This window comes from Gossypium arboreum, chromosome 13 (genome assembly GCF_025698485.1).
Source record: "Gossypium arboreum isolate Shixiya-1 chromosome 13, ASM2569848v2, whole genome shotgun sequence".
NCBI classification, from domain to species: domain Eukaryota; kingdom Viridiplantae; phylum Streptophyta; class Magnoliopsida; order Malvales; family Malvaceae; genus Gossypium; species Gossypium arboreum.
Genome location: NC_069082.1, coordinates 96,716,673 through 96,735,928, shown reverse-complemented (window position 1 = coordinate 96,735,928; position 19,256 = coordinate 96,716,673).

Genomic DNA, 19,256 nt, shown 5'->3' with positions numbered 1-19,256 from the left:
GGGAATGTGTCTTGACTGAAGCAATTATGTGCAAGAGATTCGAGAATGGTTTGAATGAAGGCATCAAATTATTAGTTAGGATTCTGGAAATAAAAGAGTTTGTTGTACTTGTTGAGCGGTCATGTAAAGCTGAAGAGCTCGGGAAAGAGAAAAGAAAAGCTGACTCAGAAGCTAGAAATGAGAGAAAGAGATCTACAAGTAAATCATTTCAGTCTGGGCAAAGAAATTTCGTGATGATTATAGCCATTCAAAGGCTAATGTGGGCAGTCGAGCAGAGATCGTACTAGATCGCATTCGAGCTTTAGAACTCCAACTACTTCTTTTGCAAGTGTTGGAAATGTCCGATCTGATCGACCCGAGTGTAAACACTATGGTAAAAGACATCCCAACAATTTTAGATTGTATGATCGAGCTTGTTTCAAATGTGGATCTTTAGATCATTTTATCCATGATTGTCCTGAATCTGTTGAACAAGAGATTGTGCAAAATCCGAGACCGAGTAACACCTCAGCTCGAGGTATAACTCCCAGAAATACGGGAAATGTGAGTAGCAATCAGAGGGGAACTATAGACATGGCTGTTAGATCGGAGGCTTGTGCACCTGCCAGAGCCTATGCTATTCGCTCACGTGAGGAAGCTTCATCTCCTAATGTTATAACTGGTACTTTTACTCTTTATGATACTTTTGTGATTGCATTGATAGATCTAGATCAACACATTCGTATATATGCATGAATTTAGTATCCAATAAGACTTTGCCTGTAGAGTCTACTGAATTTGTAGTTAAAGTATCGAACCCCTTAGGTCGGTGTGTTTTGGTAGACAAGGTGTGCAAGAATTGTCCGTTAATGTTTCGAGATATTTGTTTTCCAGTCGATCTGATGTTATTACCATTTGATGGATTTGATATAATTCTGGGTATGGATTGGCTAACTTTGCACGATGCTATTGTGAATTGCAAATGGAAAACAATTTATTTAAGATGCAAGAATGATGAAATAGTCTGAATTGAATCTAGTGATTTGAATGGATTACCGGCTGTGAGATCTTCGATGAAAGCTCTGAGTTTGGTGAAAAAGGGTTGTGAAACCTAATTGGCTTATGTGATTGATTCGAAAGTATCTAAAAAGAAAGTCGAATCAGTGTCTGTTTTCTGTGAATTCCATGATGTGTTTCCTAAAGAACTTTTAGGATTACCTCCGATTTGAGAAGTTGAATTCAGCATTGAGTTAGTACCAGGAACTACTCTGATTTTGATAGCTCCATATAGAATGGCTCTAATTGAATTAAAAGAATTAAAGTCTCAATTGCAAGAGTTAACCGATAGAAGGTTCGCAAGACCGAGTTTTTCACCTTAGGGTGCACCTATTTTGTTTATGAAAAAAAAGACGGCACAATGAGATTGTGTATTGATAATCATCAATTGAACAAAGTAACTATCAAGAACAAATATCCTCTGCCTCGAATTGATGATTTTTTTGATCAATTGAACGGAGGTACTTTGTTTTCAAAGATAGATCAGAGATCAGGTTACTATCAGTTGCGAGTAAAAGATTCAAACATTTCGAAAACTGCTTTCTGAACAAGATACTGACACTATGAGATTTTAGTTTTGCCTTTCAAATTGACTAATGCACCTGCTATCTTTATGGATTTGATTAATAGAACTTTTAGACTATATTTAGATCGATTTTTTGTTGTATTCATTGATGACATTTTGATTTATTCATGCGATGAAACTGAACATGTCGAGCATTTGAGATTGGTGCTACAGACTTTGCAAGATAAGCAAATGTATGTGAAGTTTAGAAAATGTGAATCTTGGTTACAAGAAGTCGATTTTTTAGGCCATATTGTGTCAGCATCAGGTATCTGAGTTGATCCGAGCAAGATTTCAGATATTCTGGATTGGAAGCCTCCGAGAAATGTTTCTGAAGTCCACAGTTTTCTGGGTCTTGCTGGTTATTACCAAAGATTCGTAAAAGGCTTTCAATGATTGCTATTCCGTTAATGAAATTTCTTTAGAAAGATGTGAAATTTGAATGGTTTGAAAAGTGTCAGAAAAGCTTTGATCAGTTGAAAGCCCTATTGACTGAAGCTCCGGTGTTAGTACAACCAGAATCGGGTAAAGAATTTGTGATCTACAGTGATGCTTCGTTGAACCGTCTGAGATGTGTTTTGATGCTAAAAGGTAAAGTCATAGCTTATGGCTCGAGACAGTTAAAGCCACATGAAAGGAATTATCCGACACACAACCCTAAACTAGCAGCTTTTATGTTCACTTTGAAAATCTGGTGACATTATCTGTTTGGTGAGAAATGTCACGTATATTCTGATCATAAAAGTTTGAAATATCTAATGACTCAGAAAGATTTGAATCTGCGATAGACAAGATGGTTAGAGTTGATGAAAGACTACGAGCTTGTTATTGATTATCATCCAGAAAAGCAAATGTTGTTGCTGATGCTTTGAATCGAAAGTCACTGTTTGCATTATGTGCAATGAATACTCATTTGGTTCTGTTTGATGATGGTTCAATTTTAGCTAAATTGAAAGTGAGACTGTTTTTTTTACAATAGATTATTAATGCTCAAAAAGTTGATAATGAGATTATAGCAAATCAAGCTCAGTGTGAATCGAATTCTGATTCAGAATTTAGAGTTGATGATAATGATTGTTTGAAATTTCGAGATCAGATTTGTGTTCATATAAATTCAGAGTTGATTCAGATAATTTTGAATGAAGCTCACAACAGTCGATTATCTGTACATTCGGGCAGTATGAAAACGTATAATGATTTGAAATAACATTACTGGTGGTTTGGAATGAAAAGGGATATCTCTGATTTTGTTTCGAAATGTTTAATCTGTCAGCAAGTTAAAGTTGAAGATCAAGTGCCATCCGGTTTGTTACAACTAGTTATGATTCCAGAGTGGAAGTGGAATAAAGTGACAATGGATTTTGTTTTGAGTTTGCCCCTATCTCTGAGAAAGAAAGATGTGATTTGGGTTGCAGTTGACCGATTGATGAAATCAACTCATTTTATTCTGGTACAATCTAATTACTCGCTTGATAAATTAGCTGAGTTATATATTTCTGATATTGTGAGATTGCACGGTGAGTCATTGTCTATTATGTTAGATAGAGATCCGAGATTTATTTCGCGATTTTGGAAGAAACTGCAATAGGCTTTAGGTATAAAATTGCATTTCAGTACTGCTTTTCACCCGCAAACAGATGGTCAATCCGAGCGGATTATTCAGATACTCGAGGATATGTTAAGATGTTGCATTCTTGAGTTTGAAGCTACGTGGGAACAGTATTTTCCATTGATTGAATTTGCATACAATAACAGTTTTCAATCGAGCATTAAAATGGCACCATACGAAGCCTTATATGGTAGAAAATGCAGAACACCTTTGTATTGGACTGAGCTCAGCGAGAATAAGATTCATGGGGTTGACTTGATACAAGAGACTGAGCAGATAGTAAAAGTGATCTGAAATAGTCTAAAAGCAGCTTCCGATCGTCAGAAATCTTACGTAGATTTGAAACAAAAAGATATAGAATTTGAGATCGGTGATAAAGTGTTTTTGAAAGTGTCCCCGTGGAAGAAACTACTCCGATTTAGCAGAAAAGGCAAATTGAGTCCGAGGTTCATCGGGTCATATGAGATTATCACGTGTATCAGGCCGGTTGCATATAGATTATTGTTGCCACATGAGTTAGAAAAGAATCATAATGTGTTTCATGTATCGATGCTTCGACGATACTGAACTGATCCCTCGCATGTAATTTCTCCGTTTGAGATTGAGATCCAGTCTGATATGACTTATGAAGAAGAACCGATCCGTATCTTAGCTCGTAAGGTTAAAGAATTGTGAAATAAGAAAATTTCGTTAGTTAAAATATTGTGGCATCGACACAGTGTTGAAGAGGCTACGTGGGAGCCCGAAGATGCTATGAGACAACAATATCCAAACCTGTTCAACGGTAAGATTTTTGGGGAGGAAAATCCCTAAGGGGGAAGAGTTGTAACAATCCAATTTAGACCCTAGTTAGAATAGGGTTTTAGGACCACAAATTCGAGTCTAAAAAATATTTTAATATTATTTTTTGTACTTAAAATATGTGAATTAATATCTGTGAAAGTTTCGGGTAAAAATTTTATTGTTTGTGTACCGATTTGATAAATAAGACCTAATCGCAGAAAATGCAAAAGTGAGGTTCCATATGTTAAAAGTGCCTATTCACTATGTCTTTTTAAAAGAGAGGTCCTTATGTTGTTAATATGCCATTTACATGGTAAGTGGACATTTATGGCCTTTAATGTTTTATAAGTTATTAAGCCAAGCGTAAAATGGTAATTGATGTATTAATGTTAATTGAATAAAAAAACATAAAATAAGGCCATTATCATCTTGTTTTGTCGAAAATCAAAGGAAAGAGAAAAGATAAAAGCTTGCTAGGGTTCGGCTATGGTTTGGCTTGATTAAGGTATATGTTTTGTTCGGTTTTTGATGATTTCTATGTTTTTGTGATTGTTGCTTAGTGTTCTATCAAGCCCATGTCTCAATTTCTGATTTTGTTGATGATTTTGAGTTATGCCATTGATGAAATTATGAGTTTTATGAAGTTTTATGATAGTATATGGAAGCTTGATGTTGGGTTAATATATTTTGTCTTTGAATTTTTGATGAATTTGAGTAATTTGGGCTAAATGGTGAAAATGAGAAATTGAGAGACTAGAATGTGAAATAAATGAAATATGTGGACTTCTATGAACTATATAAAAATTCGGCTAAGCATATGTATAAGGAAATTTTGGTTATTTTGTGATTTTATGAATGAAGGACTAAAGTGCTAAAATGTGAAAATATGGGCATACATACTGACTTATCCACACGGCCACAAGACACGCCCGTGTTTCAAGCCGTATGAAAATTAAGGAGGCTACTGACTTGGTCACACGACCGACCACAAGCCCGTGTGCTAGCCCATGTGTCACACACGACCAATAGACACCCCGTATGTCTAGGCCGTGTCAAAACTGGAGGGTATACTGACTTTAATTCGTAGGGTACCCCAGGGGACACACAGCCGTGTAACATGATCGTGTGTCACACACGGCTGAGACACACGTCCGTGTCTTTGTCCATGTGGACAAAAATAGGCCATTTGAATAGCCAATTTGCCACCCCAATTTGGGTCAGCCTACAAGCACCAAACCAAGCATATATGCTTAACCATTTCAACCAATATCTATACTAAACCATACATAATTCATGCTATAACATTACCAATCATTTCAAATCTCAATTCATAAATAAATTCATACCAAAACTTAAACTAAAATCATACCTAAACATATGATCCATACATCATTTAATCAAATGCTTAAAACTTACCTAAACTTCTCAACATTGACCATTTCTTTTGGCCAACCAAAACATACCACAATTTCACATTAGCATCACATATCATATACCATTATCAAACTATAAGTTCAAACACAAACTAGCCGTATCACATGGCTAAATATATACATCACAAAACATAATCCCACAACTTCTAGCCTATACATGTCATACTTTAATATATACATTTTCAAAGTACCAAAATAAGGTTTGATAGTGTGGTGACGGTCCTCGACGATCCCCGAGCTCATAGTAGCTTCGATATCTATAAAACAATGTAAACACACACAAAGTAAGCTTTCAAAAGCTTAGAAGCCATATACAATTAAACTTATCATTTAAAGCATATAAACATCATCAAATTATTTATTCTTTGGAGCCAAATACCAACACAAACCTCTTATCCATATACTTGGATCATAGATCATCATTTACACATATACTTACCTTTCATTTTTAAATATAGTACACAATTTGAACGTACCTGAATCAGATACATATTCACTTATTCATTCATTTTCTCAGAATGCCCGTTGAACCGTTCAAAAATGTAATGATACGCGGATAGCTCAGAGAACATATACAATGTCAACATCCTAGACGTGGTCTTACATGTAATCAAACATCGATGCCACTGTCCCAGACAGGGTCTTACATGAAATCAAATACGATGCCAATGTCCTAGACATGGTCTTACATGTAAAATAGAAGTCGATGCCAACATCCCAGACGTGGTCTTACACGAAATCACATAACGGAATCCTATGTCATTACATATGTATCCTAACTATTCCTAAGGTTCATACAGGGCTTTTTAGACATCGGAACTTTGTCGATACTTTCTTAATTAGCGCATTTTGAGCTTGATTATTCATTCATCACAATTCAATATCATATGAACAATAATAATTCAATTTAAACATGTTTATTGTATATTGACTTACCTCGTACGGATTCGGATGAATGAAATCGATTACTCGACAACTTTTGACTTTCCTCGACCTAACTCTGTTTTCTTTAATTCTTGATCTAAATAAATTCAAATTTAACTTATTCAATAACAAATTCATTCAAAACAATCCATAGATACATATTTAGGGTAATTTCCAAACTAGCCCTCACATTTTCACATTTTGACACTTTAGTCCCTAATTCACAAAATCACAAAATACACAAAATTTGCATATACTCATGCTTGGCCGAATATTCATAGCACTCATACAAGTCCACACATTTCATTTATTTCACATTTTACTCCCTCAATTTACAAATTTCACAATTTAGCCCATTTTACACAAAATCATCAAAAATCCAAAGACAAAACATATAAACCCAACATCAAACTTTCATATTTCATCATATAATAATATAAAGCTCATGAATTTATCCATGGCACATTTCAAATTCATCATCAAAATCAGAAATTGAGGCATGGGCTTAGTAAAACACAAGCAACGATCACAAAAACATAGAAATTATCGAAAATGGAGCAAAAAGAATCTTCAATTGAGCTTTAGTATGGTCGAACCCTAGCTAACTCTTTTCTTTTCTTTTACTTTTTATTTTTAGTTGTGGATGAACACAAAATGGCCAAATTTTATGTTTTATTTACTTATTATTAACTTAAATAACCAAATTCCAATTTTTCCATTAATGAAATAATAATAAAGCCTTATAATGGTTGTCCTTAAATGTCCATTAACCATGTTAATGGTCCAATTGCAATATGAGGGCCCTTGCTTTCGAAAGCCAAATCAAATAAGTACTTTAACAAATAGAAGGTTGCTTTTACATTTTACGCGATTAGGTCATTTTTCAATTAAGCACACAAACATTCAAATTTTTAGAAGAAACTTTCACATATGCTAATTCACACATCATAAGCACGGAAAATAATATTGAACTATTTTTCTGACTCGGATATGTGCTCGCGAAACCACTGTTCCAACTAGGGTCAAAATCGGACTGTTATATACGAGGCTCCAAACATCCATTAGAAACAAATCGAGACCAGCCCAGGTCCTTTAACTAACTTTAGGAAAATAACACTTGAAACAGGGCACACGCTCGTGTGGAAGGCAATACGCCCGTGTGGTCATTATAACATGGACGTTCTGATGGCCTGTATGACACACACGGCCTAAGCATCTTGGGACACGCCCGTGTCCCATGCCCGTGTGAATTAAATTCTAAATTCGAACCTACAGGGGTTTTCACACGGCCTGACACACGCCCGTGTCTATGACCCGTGTCCCTCACACGGCCATAACAAGCCCGTGTCCTAGCCTGTGTCTAAAAACCTTGACATTTTTTTTGAGGTTAGCATCCAATAAGGGGCACACGGCCAAGGCATACGCCCGTGGCCAGATTCGTGTCTTCCACATGGCTGAAACACACGGCCGTGTCTCTTCCCATGTGTTTACTACCATGCATACTGACTTGTAAAATTAACGTACAGGGGACACACGGTCGAACAACACGCCCACGGGGCTAACGTGTGTCACATACGGCCTAGACAAATGCCCTGTGTGTCTACCGTATGGACCATATAAGGCTATCTACTAAGCCTTTTGCCACCCTAAAACACCATCTAATGACAACCAACATATCAAAGTCTAACTTAATATGATTACTCAACCAAACAACTATAGCTAAGACAATTATACATTTCTTATATTCAACCATGCCAACAATTTCACATTCATGAAAGACTATCTTGCATTCATATATAAACTTTCAATATTAGCCATCTTCTATGGCCTTATACAAAATGAATCAAATGCTAAAGTAAGCCAACACATTTGGCCAATTAACAATGACGCAAAACTCAAAAGTCAGGGTCCTATACATGTAATAATCAAAATAAAAGATCTAACTATACCAAGTGCTTCAGATGATAGTGTGACTGGCTTCCCCAACGTAGGCAATGATCCTCGAGCTACTTTGGCGACACTAGAAGAAAATGGAAAGGAGAGAGAGTAAGCATAAAGCATAGTAAGTTGCATGCAAATAAATATAACAACAACTTTACCATTCATCATCATGCTCATAATACAAAAGTAGGCATAAGCACAACTTACTCATCACTATCCAATACGATTCACATAGCATATATTGAGCTCACATCTCATACATTTCAAATAGGTACTTGTACCACTCACAACATGGTTATACTTTTCTTGTTTAACTCAAACTGTAACTCTCACCATTGAACCATTTGGAATGCTATCAGATATTCACTAAACCTTAAACATAGGGTATAATGTTGATGCCATGTCCCAGACATGGTCTTACACGGGCTCATCCATCAAGTCAATGGCATGTCCCAAACATGGTCTTACACTGACTATCGAAATTGAAGCCAATGCCATGTCCCAGACATGGTCTTACACTGACACCTCTATACGTGCCGATGCCATGTCCCAGACTTGGTCTTACACTGGCACATCTCGTAGCTGATGCATGTCCCAGACATGTCTTACACTGGCTTACATCCCGAGGTTGATGCATGTCCCAGACATGTCTTACACTAGCTCTCATCTCAATACCGATGCCATGTCCCAAACATGGTCTTACATTGGCTCTTATAATGTGGCCAATGCATGCCCCAGACATGTCTTACACTGGCACACAATTAACCCGAATGTCATGGCATGAATATCTGATTTATTTCCTAAAGTTCAAGCAGGAGTTCTACTATCTCAATATTCATCATACATAATCATTTCCAAAAACAAGCAATTTATGCTATATCAATTCAAACACATATAATAACAATATAGTTGTATTATTTACATATAACATACCTTGGTATACAAAATGCAGGCGACTAGTTCGGCTTAGTCCACTAGCTTTGTTTTTCCCCGATCTAAGCCCAGATTATGTAATTCTTGATCTAAAATGATAGAAATTCATTCATTTCATCAGCATATTAATTTAGACACATAATTGGGCAAAATGATCATTTTACCCCTAGGTCCAAAAATTGATTTTTATCGCATTTTCTCATTACTCAAGCCTAGTCGAATACTTTTTATACTAGGAGCATCCCACAATTCTCATTATTTCACACATTTATCAACTATTTTACAACTTATGCAAAATGGTCCTTGGTTAGGGTTTCCATGAAAACTACTTCACAAAAGTTGTTTATTTCACAACCATGATCCATTTTCTTTCATAAAATTTCAAAAAAAAATCAACACTCTCATGGTAAAACCCTAGACTTTCAATCATTTTGCAAAAGTCGCCTTATTTGAAAGCTCATGCTACAAGGGTTCTAAAAGTACAAAAATATTCAAGAAAACCTTCAAAATCACTTATTTGCAAAGGATTTAAGTTTCTAAAATATTTCAAGCTTCCATGGCCATTTTATTGGAGGAAAAATTGGTGAAGAAGAAGGAGAAAAACAAAAAAAGATGATAGCCTTTTTCTTAGGTTTTATTTTAATCAAATTAGGCCACCTAACTTTGACTTTCTCATCCCTTTTTGTCCCTTTGGCCGGCCACCTCTATTTTAAGGGTCTATTTGCCCTTTAAAGACCCCAAATTTTGGTTCTCTAGCTATTTGACACCCTTAGCTATCAAAATAAGACTTTTGCATTTTATGCGATTTATCCCTTTTTCACAATTAAGCATGAAATCGCTAAATATTAATTCACCAAAATTTTCAGACTCTCATATAATCATGCCACAACACATAAAATAATATTAAAAATAATTTCTCCAACCTCGGATTAGTGGTCCCGAAACCATTGTTCCGACTAGGCCCAAAATCGAGCTGTTACAAAAGAGTTACCTACGGAGAAATGGTTTTAACGTCATTGCGATTTCCAAAGCACTATCATGTGACATCACTAGATTCAACCATAACATCTAGGTCGATTTTGGGGCGTTACATCATTGGCTACATTTACCCTTTGATTCAATCCAAATGTTGAGCACATACAGTATGGTCATTTAGGTTGGCCCTTGTGACAGCCCTAATTTGACCCTAGTCGGAAAGTGGTTTCAGGACCACAAAATCGAGTCATAAAAATAATTAGATGTTATATTCTATGCTTATTATATGTGAAAGTGCATGTGTGAAAATTTCATGCTTTGATTTTGTCATTTGTGAGTGAAATTATTAAATAGAACTTGTGTGAAAATTTTTGAAAATGTGATAGGTTAATTTTGTAGTGGCCAAATAATTTATGGTGTAAAATAGGTGGATTTGCATGTCAAATTTCCCACTTTAATGAGTAGTGGCCTGCCATAATGATGGTGATAAATAAAATATGCTTTTTAAATTAGCATTACTAAATTTGATGGCTTTATTATCATAAAATAAAGATAAATAAAATAACAAAAATGAGGTAAAGGAAAAAGCTTGTTCATCTTTGTTCCTCATAGCCGAAATTAAGAGAGGAAAAGAAACTCAAGCTACATTCGGTCACTTTTGAATTGGAATTAAGGTAAGAAATTCGTGTTAGTTTTTGAAATTTTAGCATAGTTTAAGCTAGATACTAAGTCCCTTACTTAGCCCATGTCAAAATTTTGAATTTGGTGGTGATATGAGTATTCAGCTATGGAAGATGTTAAAGAGAATGGTTGTTTTCTTTATGTTTTAATGAATAATTGTGAATGGGTGATGTTTGAACTAGTTTAATGTTCATATAGGTGGTTTGAATGATAGAAAAATCGGCTTATGTATTTCTGAAATTGCCGAATGTGAACTTGGATAATATTGAGTAATGTTTTTGTTTTAAAATGATGGAATGGAGTGGATACTTTGGATGAGTTATGCTCAAATTATAGTTGAATTTAAAGCTTGATAATTTACTCTTAATAATTTCGGTTAAATTTGCTCTTAATAATTCCGGTTAAATTTGCTCTTAATATTTCCAGTTAAATTTGCCCTTATCATTTCCAAATAAGTTACTTAGTTAAAAAAAATTTTAAAGTACTTAGTTAATTGATATTAGGTTAATGGTGTGTGTATAAACTAATATAAACTTTGTATATGTACTAAAGGTTGTAGATGAATTCGGCCTTGGGAGAAATTTTGGTATAAAATGTTTGACTGTTAACAGGTTATTGCTTTAATGACCGAATGTGTCAATGGCTAATGCATGGACTAGTTGATCAATATGTGTTAAAAGGGAAACGTAAATAAATACCTATTTGATGAGCTATATATATATATATATATTCGGCTATATGGTAAATATATATATATATATGAAAATATGATAAGCCTTATGAGTTTTGTGTTTGTGTATGTGAGCTAAGTATACAATGAATATTCGACTATAAGCTAGCTTGATGGGACCTAAATAAATTAAATTTTGTTTGAATTAGCTCAAGAGCATAGAGGACCAAGGTTGGACAGGGGAAAAGAGAACGTAGTTGAATAGCCGATCCAAGACTGTTCAAAAATATTCGAGGTAAGTTTTAAGTAGTTAAATATAAATAATATTCGGTAATGACATGACAGATTATGAGAATTAAGTATTACTTGTCATATATGTATATGGCCGAATGGCAATTGTAATGGAAGTAAAATGTGATATGCTTTTATGATCAAATGATAATGTTAGATGAATATGAGTAAGATGTTATGTGTAAACTATCAAATGATAAATGTGAGTGATAAAATAAAATAAAAATGAATAAAATGTAGGATGATATATTCGAATGATGCTTGTACCTAATTTGGTGTGATTGTCTTATATGAAACTTGTTGAATTGAATATCGTACAATACTATTCGGGCCTTTGAGCCTAGCAGGCTATAATACCAGTGATATACTATTCGGGCCTTTGAGCCTAGTAGGCTATAATGCCAGTGAGATACTATTCGGGCCTTCGAGCCTAGCAGGCTATAATGACGGTGATATACTATTCGGGCATTTGAGCCTAGCAGGCTATAATGCCGGTGACATACTATTCGGGCCTTCAAGCCTAGCAGGCTATAATGCCGGTAAAATGATATCGGGCTTCGAGCCTAGCAGGCGAAATGTCGGTGAATAAATTCGGGTTTAAAACTTAGCAGGCTGAATGCCGGTGATTTGATAAAAGTCTAAAATTAAGATACCTCGTGTTAGAACGACAAATGAATATGTTCAATATGATAAGTTGGCCAGGTACGTATTATGTACTTATATGTGAGTATGATTTGAATTGAATCATAAGTGTATAATGTGATACATATGTGAATAAATGTTATATCTATATTTATGATCGTGATATATTCGGTCAAGGTGTGAAAGTATGCGAAAATATTTGATTTATTTATGCCATATGAATTCAGATTAAGTGAAATTAGAATGCTAATTGTGCAATATGTGCTTGTGTATATTCGGCCAAATGGTAATATATCTAGAAAATGACCTCTTGAGAAATTGAATAATTGATGTATAATTGAGTGCATTTGTTGCATTGCTTAAAACTTACTAAGCTTATGAAAGCTTACTCCGTTTGTTACGTTTCTCTGTTTTATAGATTGTTGACTCCAGTCACCTGCTCGGAGAGGGATCGTCAACAACTCGTCACACTATCTATCTTCTTGGTATTACTATATTTTGGAGCTAGTATGGCATGTATAAAATAGACTTAAGTGACTTATATTTTGAGATGTTGTTGTATATAAGCCATCTGAATATGGAAACTTTTGAATGTCGGTATAAGTCTGAATTTCGATCTTTGATTGTGTTTGACTATGCATATAATTGCTAATGAAATTATGTATATGTGAATGTACAAATGTAGTGTTTTGGTTTGGTAACTCTTCATAACCCTCTCCGGCGACGGTTACGGGTTATAGGGGTGTTACATTTTATTGGTATCAGAGTTACGGTTTAGTCGATTCTAGGACTAACGTAGCGTATGTGAGTCTAGCTATGCATGCCATAAAGTGTTAATATGATAGTGTGATGATTTCTGACAGTTGAAACATGTTTTTTTCGTATAGTAATGAATCCCGATCTCGATTGAGCAGTAATTGATGATGTAAAGAGCGTAGTGCCTGCTCTCGCGCTAGGGACAGCACCGTTGGACTCTCAACCGAATGCTAGTAATCAAAATAATGAGGCTAAACAAGCCTTCTATGCTATGATGAATGATTGGTTTAATCAGTATATTCGGACTAATCTGGCTGTTTCACATCCTCCACCACCGACTAATACAACCCCTGTACCAATAGTATCTCCAGTAGTTGACCCGTTGAGGTTGAGTAAGCCCCCGGCAGATAGAATTCGAAAGCACGGGGCTACTGAATTCAAGGCTACTGACAGTGATGATGTCGAGCAGGCTGAGTTTTGGATCGATAATACCATTCGTGTGTTTGATGAATTTCCGTGCACACCCAATAAGTGCTTAAAATGTCTTATATCTCTGTTACGTGATTCTGCATACTATTGGTGGAATACATTGGTTTCAGCTGTGCCGAGAGGATGGATTACTTGGGAATTCTTTCAAACTGAGTTCAATAAGAAATATATCAGTCAAAGATTCATCGATCAGAAACGAAAGGAATTTCTCAAGCTCAGCGAGGTTCTATGATGATTACCGATTCTGCGAAAGTTTGTCAGACTTAGTAGATATGCTCAGGAATGTGTTTTGTCTGAGGCTATCATGTGTAAACGCTTCGAGGACGGGTTGAATGAAGATATCAAACTGTTGGTGGGTATTTTGGAAATCAAAGAGTTTGTAGTACTTGTCGAGCGAGCTTATAAAGCCGAAGAGCTCTGTAAAGAGAAAAGAAAAGCTGATGATAGAGCTAGAGAGTTCCGTAAAAGATCTTCGGGAAAATTCTTTCACCAGTCATCGAAGAAATTTAGAGATGACTCAGGCTGATCTAGGAATACTTCGGGTTTTTCCAGACGTGACCGAGATAGACCCCCTGTGAGTGCGCGAGCCACCTCTGTTGCTAGTGTCGGTAATGATCGTCAGGACAGATCTGAGTGCAAGCATTATGGTAAATGGTATTCAGGAAGTTGTAGATTTCATGACTGCTCTTGTTTCAAGTGTGGATCAGCTGATCACTTTATCAGAGATTGTCCAAAATTAGCTGAACAGAATACTGATCCGAGTGGAAGACCTAGTAACACTGCAACACGAGGTAGACCACCTAGGCATGCAGGTAATGCTAGTGGAAATTAGAGAAGGACCAAAGATACTGCTATTCCAGAGCCTATGCTATACGCGCACGCGAGGATGCTTCTTCGCCATATGTTATTAATGGTACTTTCACTCTTTTTGATACTGATGTTATTGCTTTGATTGATCCCGGTTCTACTCATTCGTATGTGTGTGAAACTTTGGCATCCAGTAAGACTCTACCTGTTGAGTCTACTGAGTTTGTGATTCGGGTGTCGAATCCTTTGGGCCGTTATGTACTAGTTGACAAATTATGTAAGAAATGTCCCCTAATGATCCGAGATTCTTGCTTTCCGGCTGATTTAATGTTATTACCGTTTGACGACTTTGATGTCATTCTCGGTATGGATTGGTTAACTGTGCATGATGCAGTAGTGAATTACAAGCGAAAGACAATTGATTTGAGATGTTCAAATAATGAGATAATTCGAGTTGAGTCCACTGATTTGAATGGATTACTGGCAGTGATATCCTCAATGTTAGCTCAAAAATATGTGAAAAAGGGGTGTGAAGTATATCTTGCGTACGTACTGGATAGTAAAGAATCAGAAAAGAAACTTGAGATTGTGCCTGTGGTTTGTGAATATCCGGATGTGTTCCCTGAGGAATTACCTGGATTACCACCTGTTCGAGAGGTAGAGTTTGGTATTGAATTAGTACTAGAGACTACACCTATTTCGATAGCTCTGTATCGCATGGCACCAACCGAATTAAAAGAATTGAAATCTCAGTTGCAAGAGTTGACAGATAGAGGTTTTGCTCGACCGAGTTTTCCTCCCTAGGGTGCACCAGTGTTGTTTGTGAAAAAGAAAGACAGAACCATGAGAATGTGTGTTGATTATCACCAGCTTGATATAGTAACGATAAAGAATAAATATCCGTTATCGCGAATCAATGATTTGTTTGATCAATTGAAAGGAGCCTCAGTATTTTCGAAGGTAGACTTGAGATCGGGTTATTATCAGTTGCGAGTTAGAGACTCTGACGTGCCTAAAACTGCTTTTAGAATGAGGTATAGACATTATGAGTTTCTAGTGATGCCGTTTGGGCTTACTAATGCCCCTGTTGTTTTCATGGATTTAATGAATCAGATTTTTAGACAATATTTGGATCAGTTTGTAGTTGTGTTTATAGATGACATTTTGATCCATTCACGCGATGAAACTAAACATGCCGAGCACTTGAAGTTAGTGTTGCAGATTTTGCGAGACAAGCAATTATATGCGAAGTTCAGTAAATGTGAGTTCTGGTTGAGGGAAGTCAGCTTTTGGGGGCATATTGTATCTGCATCAGGCATCCGAGTTGATCTGAGTAAAATTTCAGCTATACTCAATTGGAAGCCTCTGAGAAATGTTTCAGAAGTTTGAAGTTTTTTGGGACTTGCCGGGTACTACAGGCGGTTTGTGAAAGGTTTCTCGATGATAGCAACACTTATGACAAAGCTGCTTCAGAAAGATATCAAGTTTGAGTGGTCGGAAAAGTGCCAGAAAATTTTTGCTCAATTGAAAACTCTTTTGACTAAAGCCCCAGTGTTAGTTCAGCCAGAATCCGGTAAAGAATTTGTGATCTACAGTGATGCGTCTCTGAATGGTTTGGGTTGTGTGTTGATGCAAGAGGGTAGAGTTGTAGCTGCAATTGTTTTCGCTTTGAAAATTTGGCGCCACTATTTGTTTGGGGAAAAATGCCATGTGTATTCCGATCACAAAAGTCTCAAGTACTTGATGACTCAGAGAGATTTGAAGTTGAGACAAAGACGTTGGCTAGAATTATTGAAAGATTACGAGCTTGTCATTGATTACCATCCAGGAAAGGCTAACGTGGTTGCTGATGCTTTAAGCCTTAAATCACTATTTATGTTGCGAGCAATGAATGTGCACCTGTCTGTATCCGTTGATGATGTGTTAATAGCGGAGTTAAAAGCAAAACTGTTATTAATGCAACAAATCCGTGAAGCTCAAAAAAGTTGATGATGAATTAGTTGCAAAGCGAGCATTATGTGTTTCGAAAGAGGATTCAGAGTTTTTGATTGATAGCAATGATTGTTTGAGGTTCAGAAATCGATTATGTGTTCCAAGAAATTTAGAGCTTATTCCGATGATTTTGAACGAGGCTCATAACAGTCGAATGTCAGTTCACCCAGGTAGTACGAAAATGTACAACGATCTGAAACGTCAGTATTGGTGGCATGGTATGAAACGAGACATTTCTGACTTTGTTTTGAAGTGTTTGATATGTCAACAAGTGAAAGCGAAACATCAAGTGCCTTCGGGATTACTTCAGCCGATCATGATACCCGAGTGGAAGTGGAACCGAATCACGATGGATTTTGTATCTGGGTTGCCATTGTCTCCTAGCAAGAAAGATGTGATCTAGGTAGTGGTTGATAGATTGACAAAGTCGGCTCATTTTATTCCCGTACGTACAGATTATTCACTTGATAAGTTAGCCGAATTGTATGTTTCTCAGATTGTAAGGTTACACGGGGTACCTTCTTCTATTATGTCGGATAGAGATTCGAGATTCACATCGCGGTTTTGAAAGAAATTACAAGAAGCATTGGGTACTAAGTTGTATTTTAGCACCGCTTTTCATCCCCAGACCGATGGTCAATCCGAGCGAATTATTCAGATACTCGAAGATATGTTGAAATGTTGCATCCTTGAGTTTAGTGCCTCGTGAGAACGATACTTGCCTTTGGTTGAATTCGCATATAATAGTAGTTATCAATCAAGCATCAAGATGGCACCGTACGAGGCTTTGTACGGTCGTAAATGTCGTAAACCTTTGTTTTGGACCGAACTCAGTGAGAATAAAATTTATGGAGTTGATTTGATTAAAGAGGCTGAACAGAAAGTAAAAGTGATCCGTGAAAGTCTAAAGCAGCATCAGATCGTCAGAAATCGTATGCAGACTTGAAACGGAAAAATATAGAGTATCAAGTCAGAGACAAAGTGTTTCTTAAAGTTTCACCGTAGAAAAAAGTACTTAGATTTGGCCGTAAAGGCAAATTGAGCCTGAGATTTATCGGACCATACGAGATTTCAGAACGGATTGGGCCAGTTGCTTATAGACTACTTTTGCCACCTCAACTTGAAAGATCCACGATGTTTTTCATGTTTCGATGCTCCGTCGGTACAAATTCGATCCTTCTCATGTAATTAATCCATCAGAAATTGAAATTCAGTCTGATTTGAGTTATGAAGAAGAACCAGTTCATATTTTGGCTCGTGAAGTAAAAGAACCACGAAATAAGAAAATCTCATTAGTGAAAGTACTGTGGCTCAAACACGGGGTTGAAGAAGCGACTTGGGAGCTAGAGGACTCAATGAAAGAATGTTTTCCTAACCTTTTCGCTGGTAAGATTTTTGAGGACGAAAATTCCTAAGGGGGGGAGAGTTGTGATAGCCCTAATTTGACCCTAGTCGGAAAGTGGTTTCAGGACCACAAAACCGAGTCATAAAAATAATTAGATGTTATATTCTGTGCTTATTATATGTGAAAGTGCATGTGTGAAAATTTCATGCTTTGATTTTGTCATTTGTGAGTGAAATTATTAAATAGGACTTGTGTGAAAATTTTTGAAAATGTGATAGGTTAATTTTGTAGTGGCCAAATAATTTATGGTGTAAAATAGGTGGATTTGCATGTCAAATTTCCCACTTTAATGAGTAGTGGCCGGCCATAATGATGATGATAAATAAAATATGCTTTTTAAATTAACATTATTAAATTTGATGGCTTTATTATCATAAAATAAAGATAAATAAAATAACAAAAATAAGGTAAAGGAAAAAGCTTGTTCATCTTGGTTCTTCATAGCCGAAATTAGGAGAGGAAAAGAAACTCAAACTACATTCAGTCACTTTTGAGTTGGAATTAAGGTAAGAAATTCATGTTAGTTTTTGAAATTTTAGCATAGTTTAAGCTAGATACTAAGTCCCTTACTTAGCCCATGTCAAAATTTTGAATTTGGTGGTGATATGAGTGTTCGGCTATGGAAGATGTTAAAGAGAATGGTTGTTCTCTTTATGTTTTAATGAATAATTGTGAATGGGTGATGTTTGAACTAGTTTAATGTTCATATAGGTGGTTTGAATGATAGCAAAATTGGCTTGTGTATTTGTGAAATTGCCGAATGTGAACTTGGATAATATTGAGTAATGTTTGTGTTTTAAAATGATGGAATGGAGTGGATACTTTGGATGAGTTATGCTCAAATTATAGTTGAATTTAAAGCTTGATAATTTGCTCTTAATAATTTTGGTTAAATTTGCTCTTAATAATTCCGGTTAAATTTTCTCTTAATATTTCCGGTTAAATTTTCCCTTATCATTTCCGAATAAGTTAATTAAATAAAATTTTAAAGTATTTAGTTAATTGATATTAGGTTAATGGTGTATGTATAAATTAATATAAACTTTGTATATGTACTAAAAGTTGTAGATGAATTCGGCCTTGGGAGAAATTTGGTATAAAATGCTTGAATGTTAACAGGTTATTGCTTTAATGACCGAATGTGTCAATGGCTAATGCATGGACTAGTTGATCAATATGTGTTAAAAGGGAAATGTAAATAAATACCTATTTGATGAGCTATATATATATATTCGGCTATATGGTAAAGATATATATATATAAAAATATGAGCCTTATGAGTTTTGTGTTTGGGTATGTGAGCTAAGTATACAATGAATATTCGA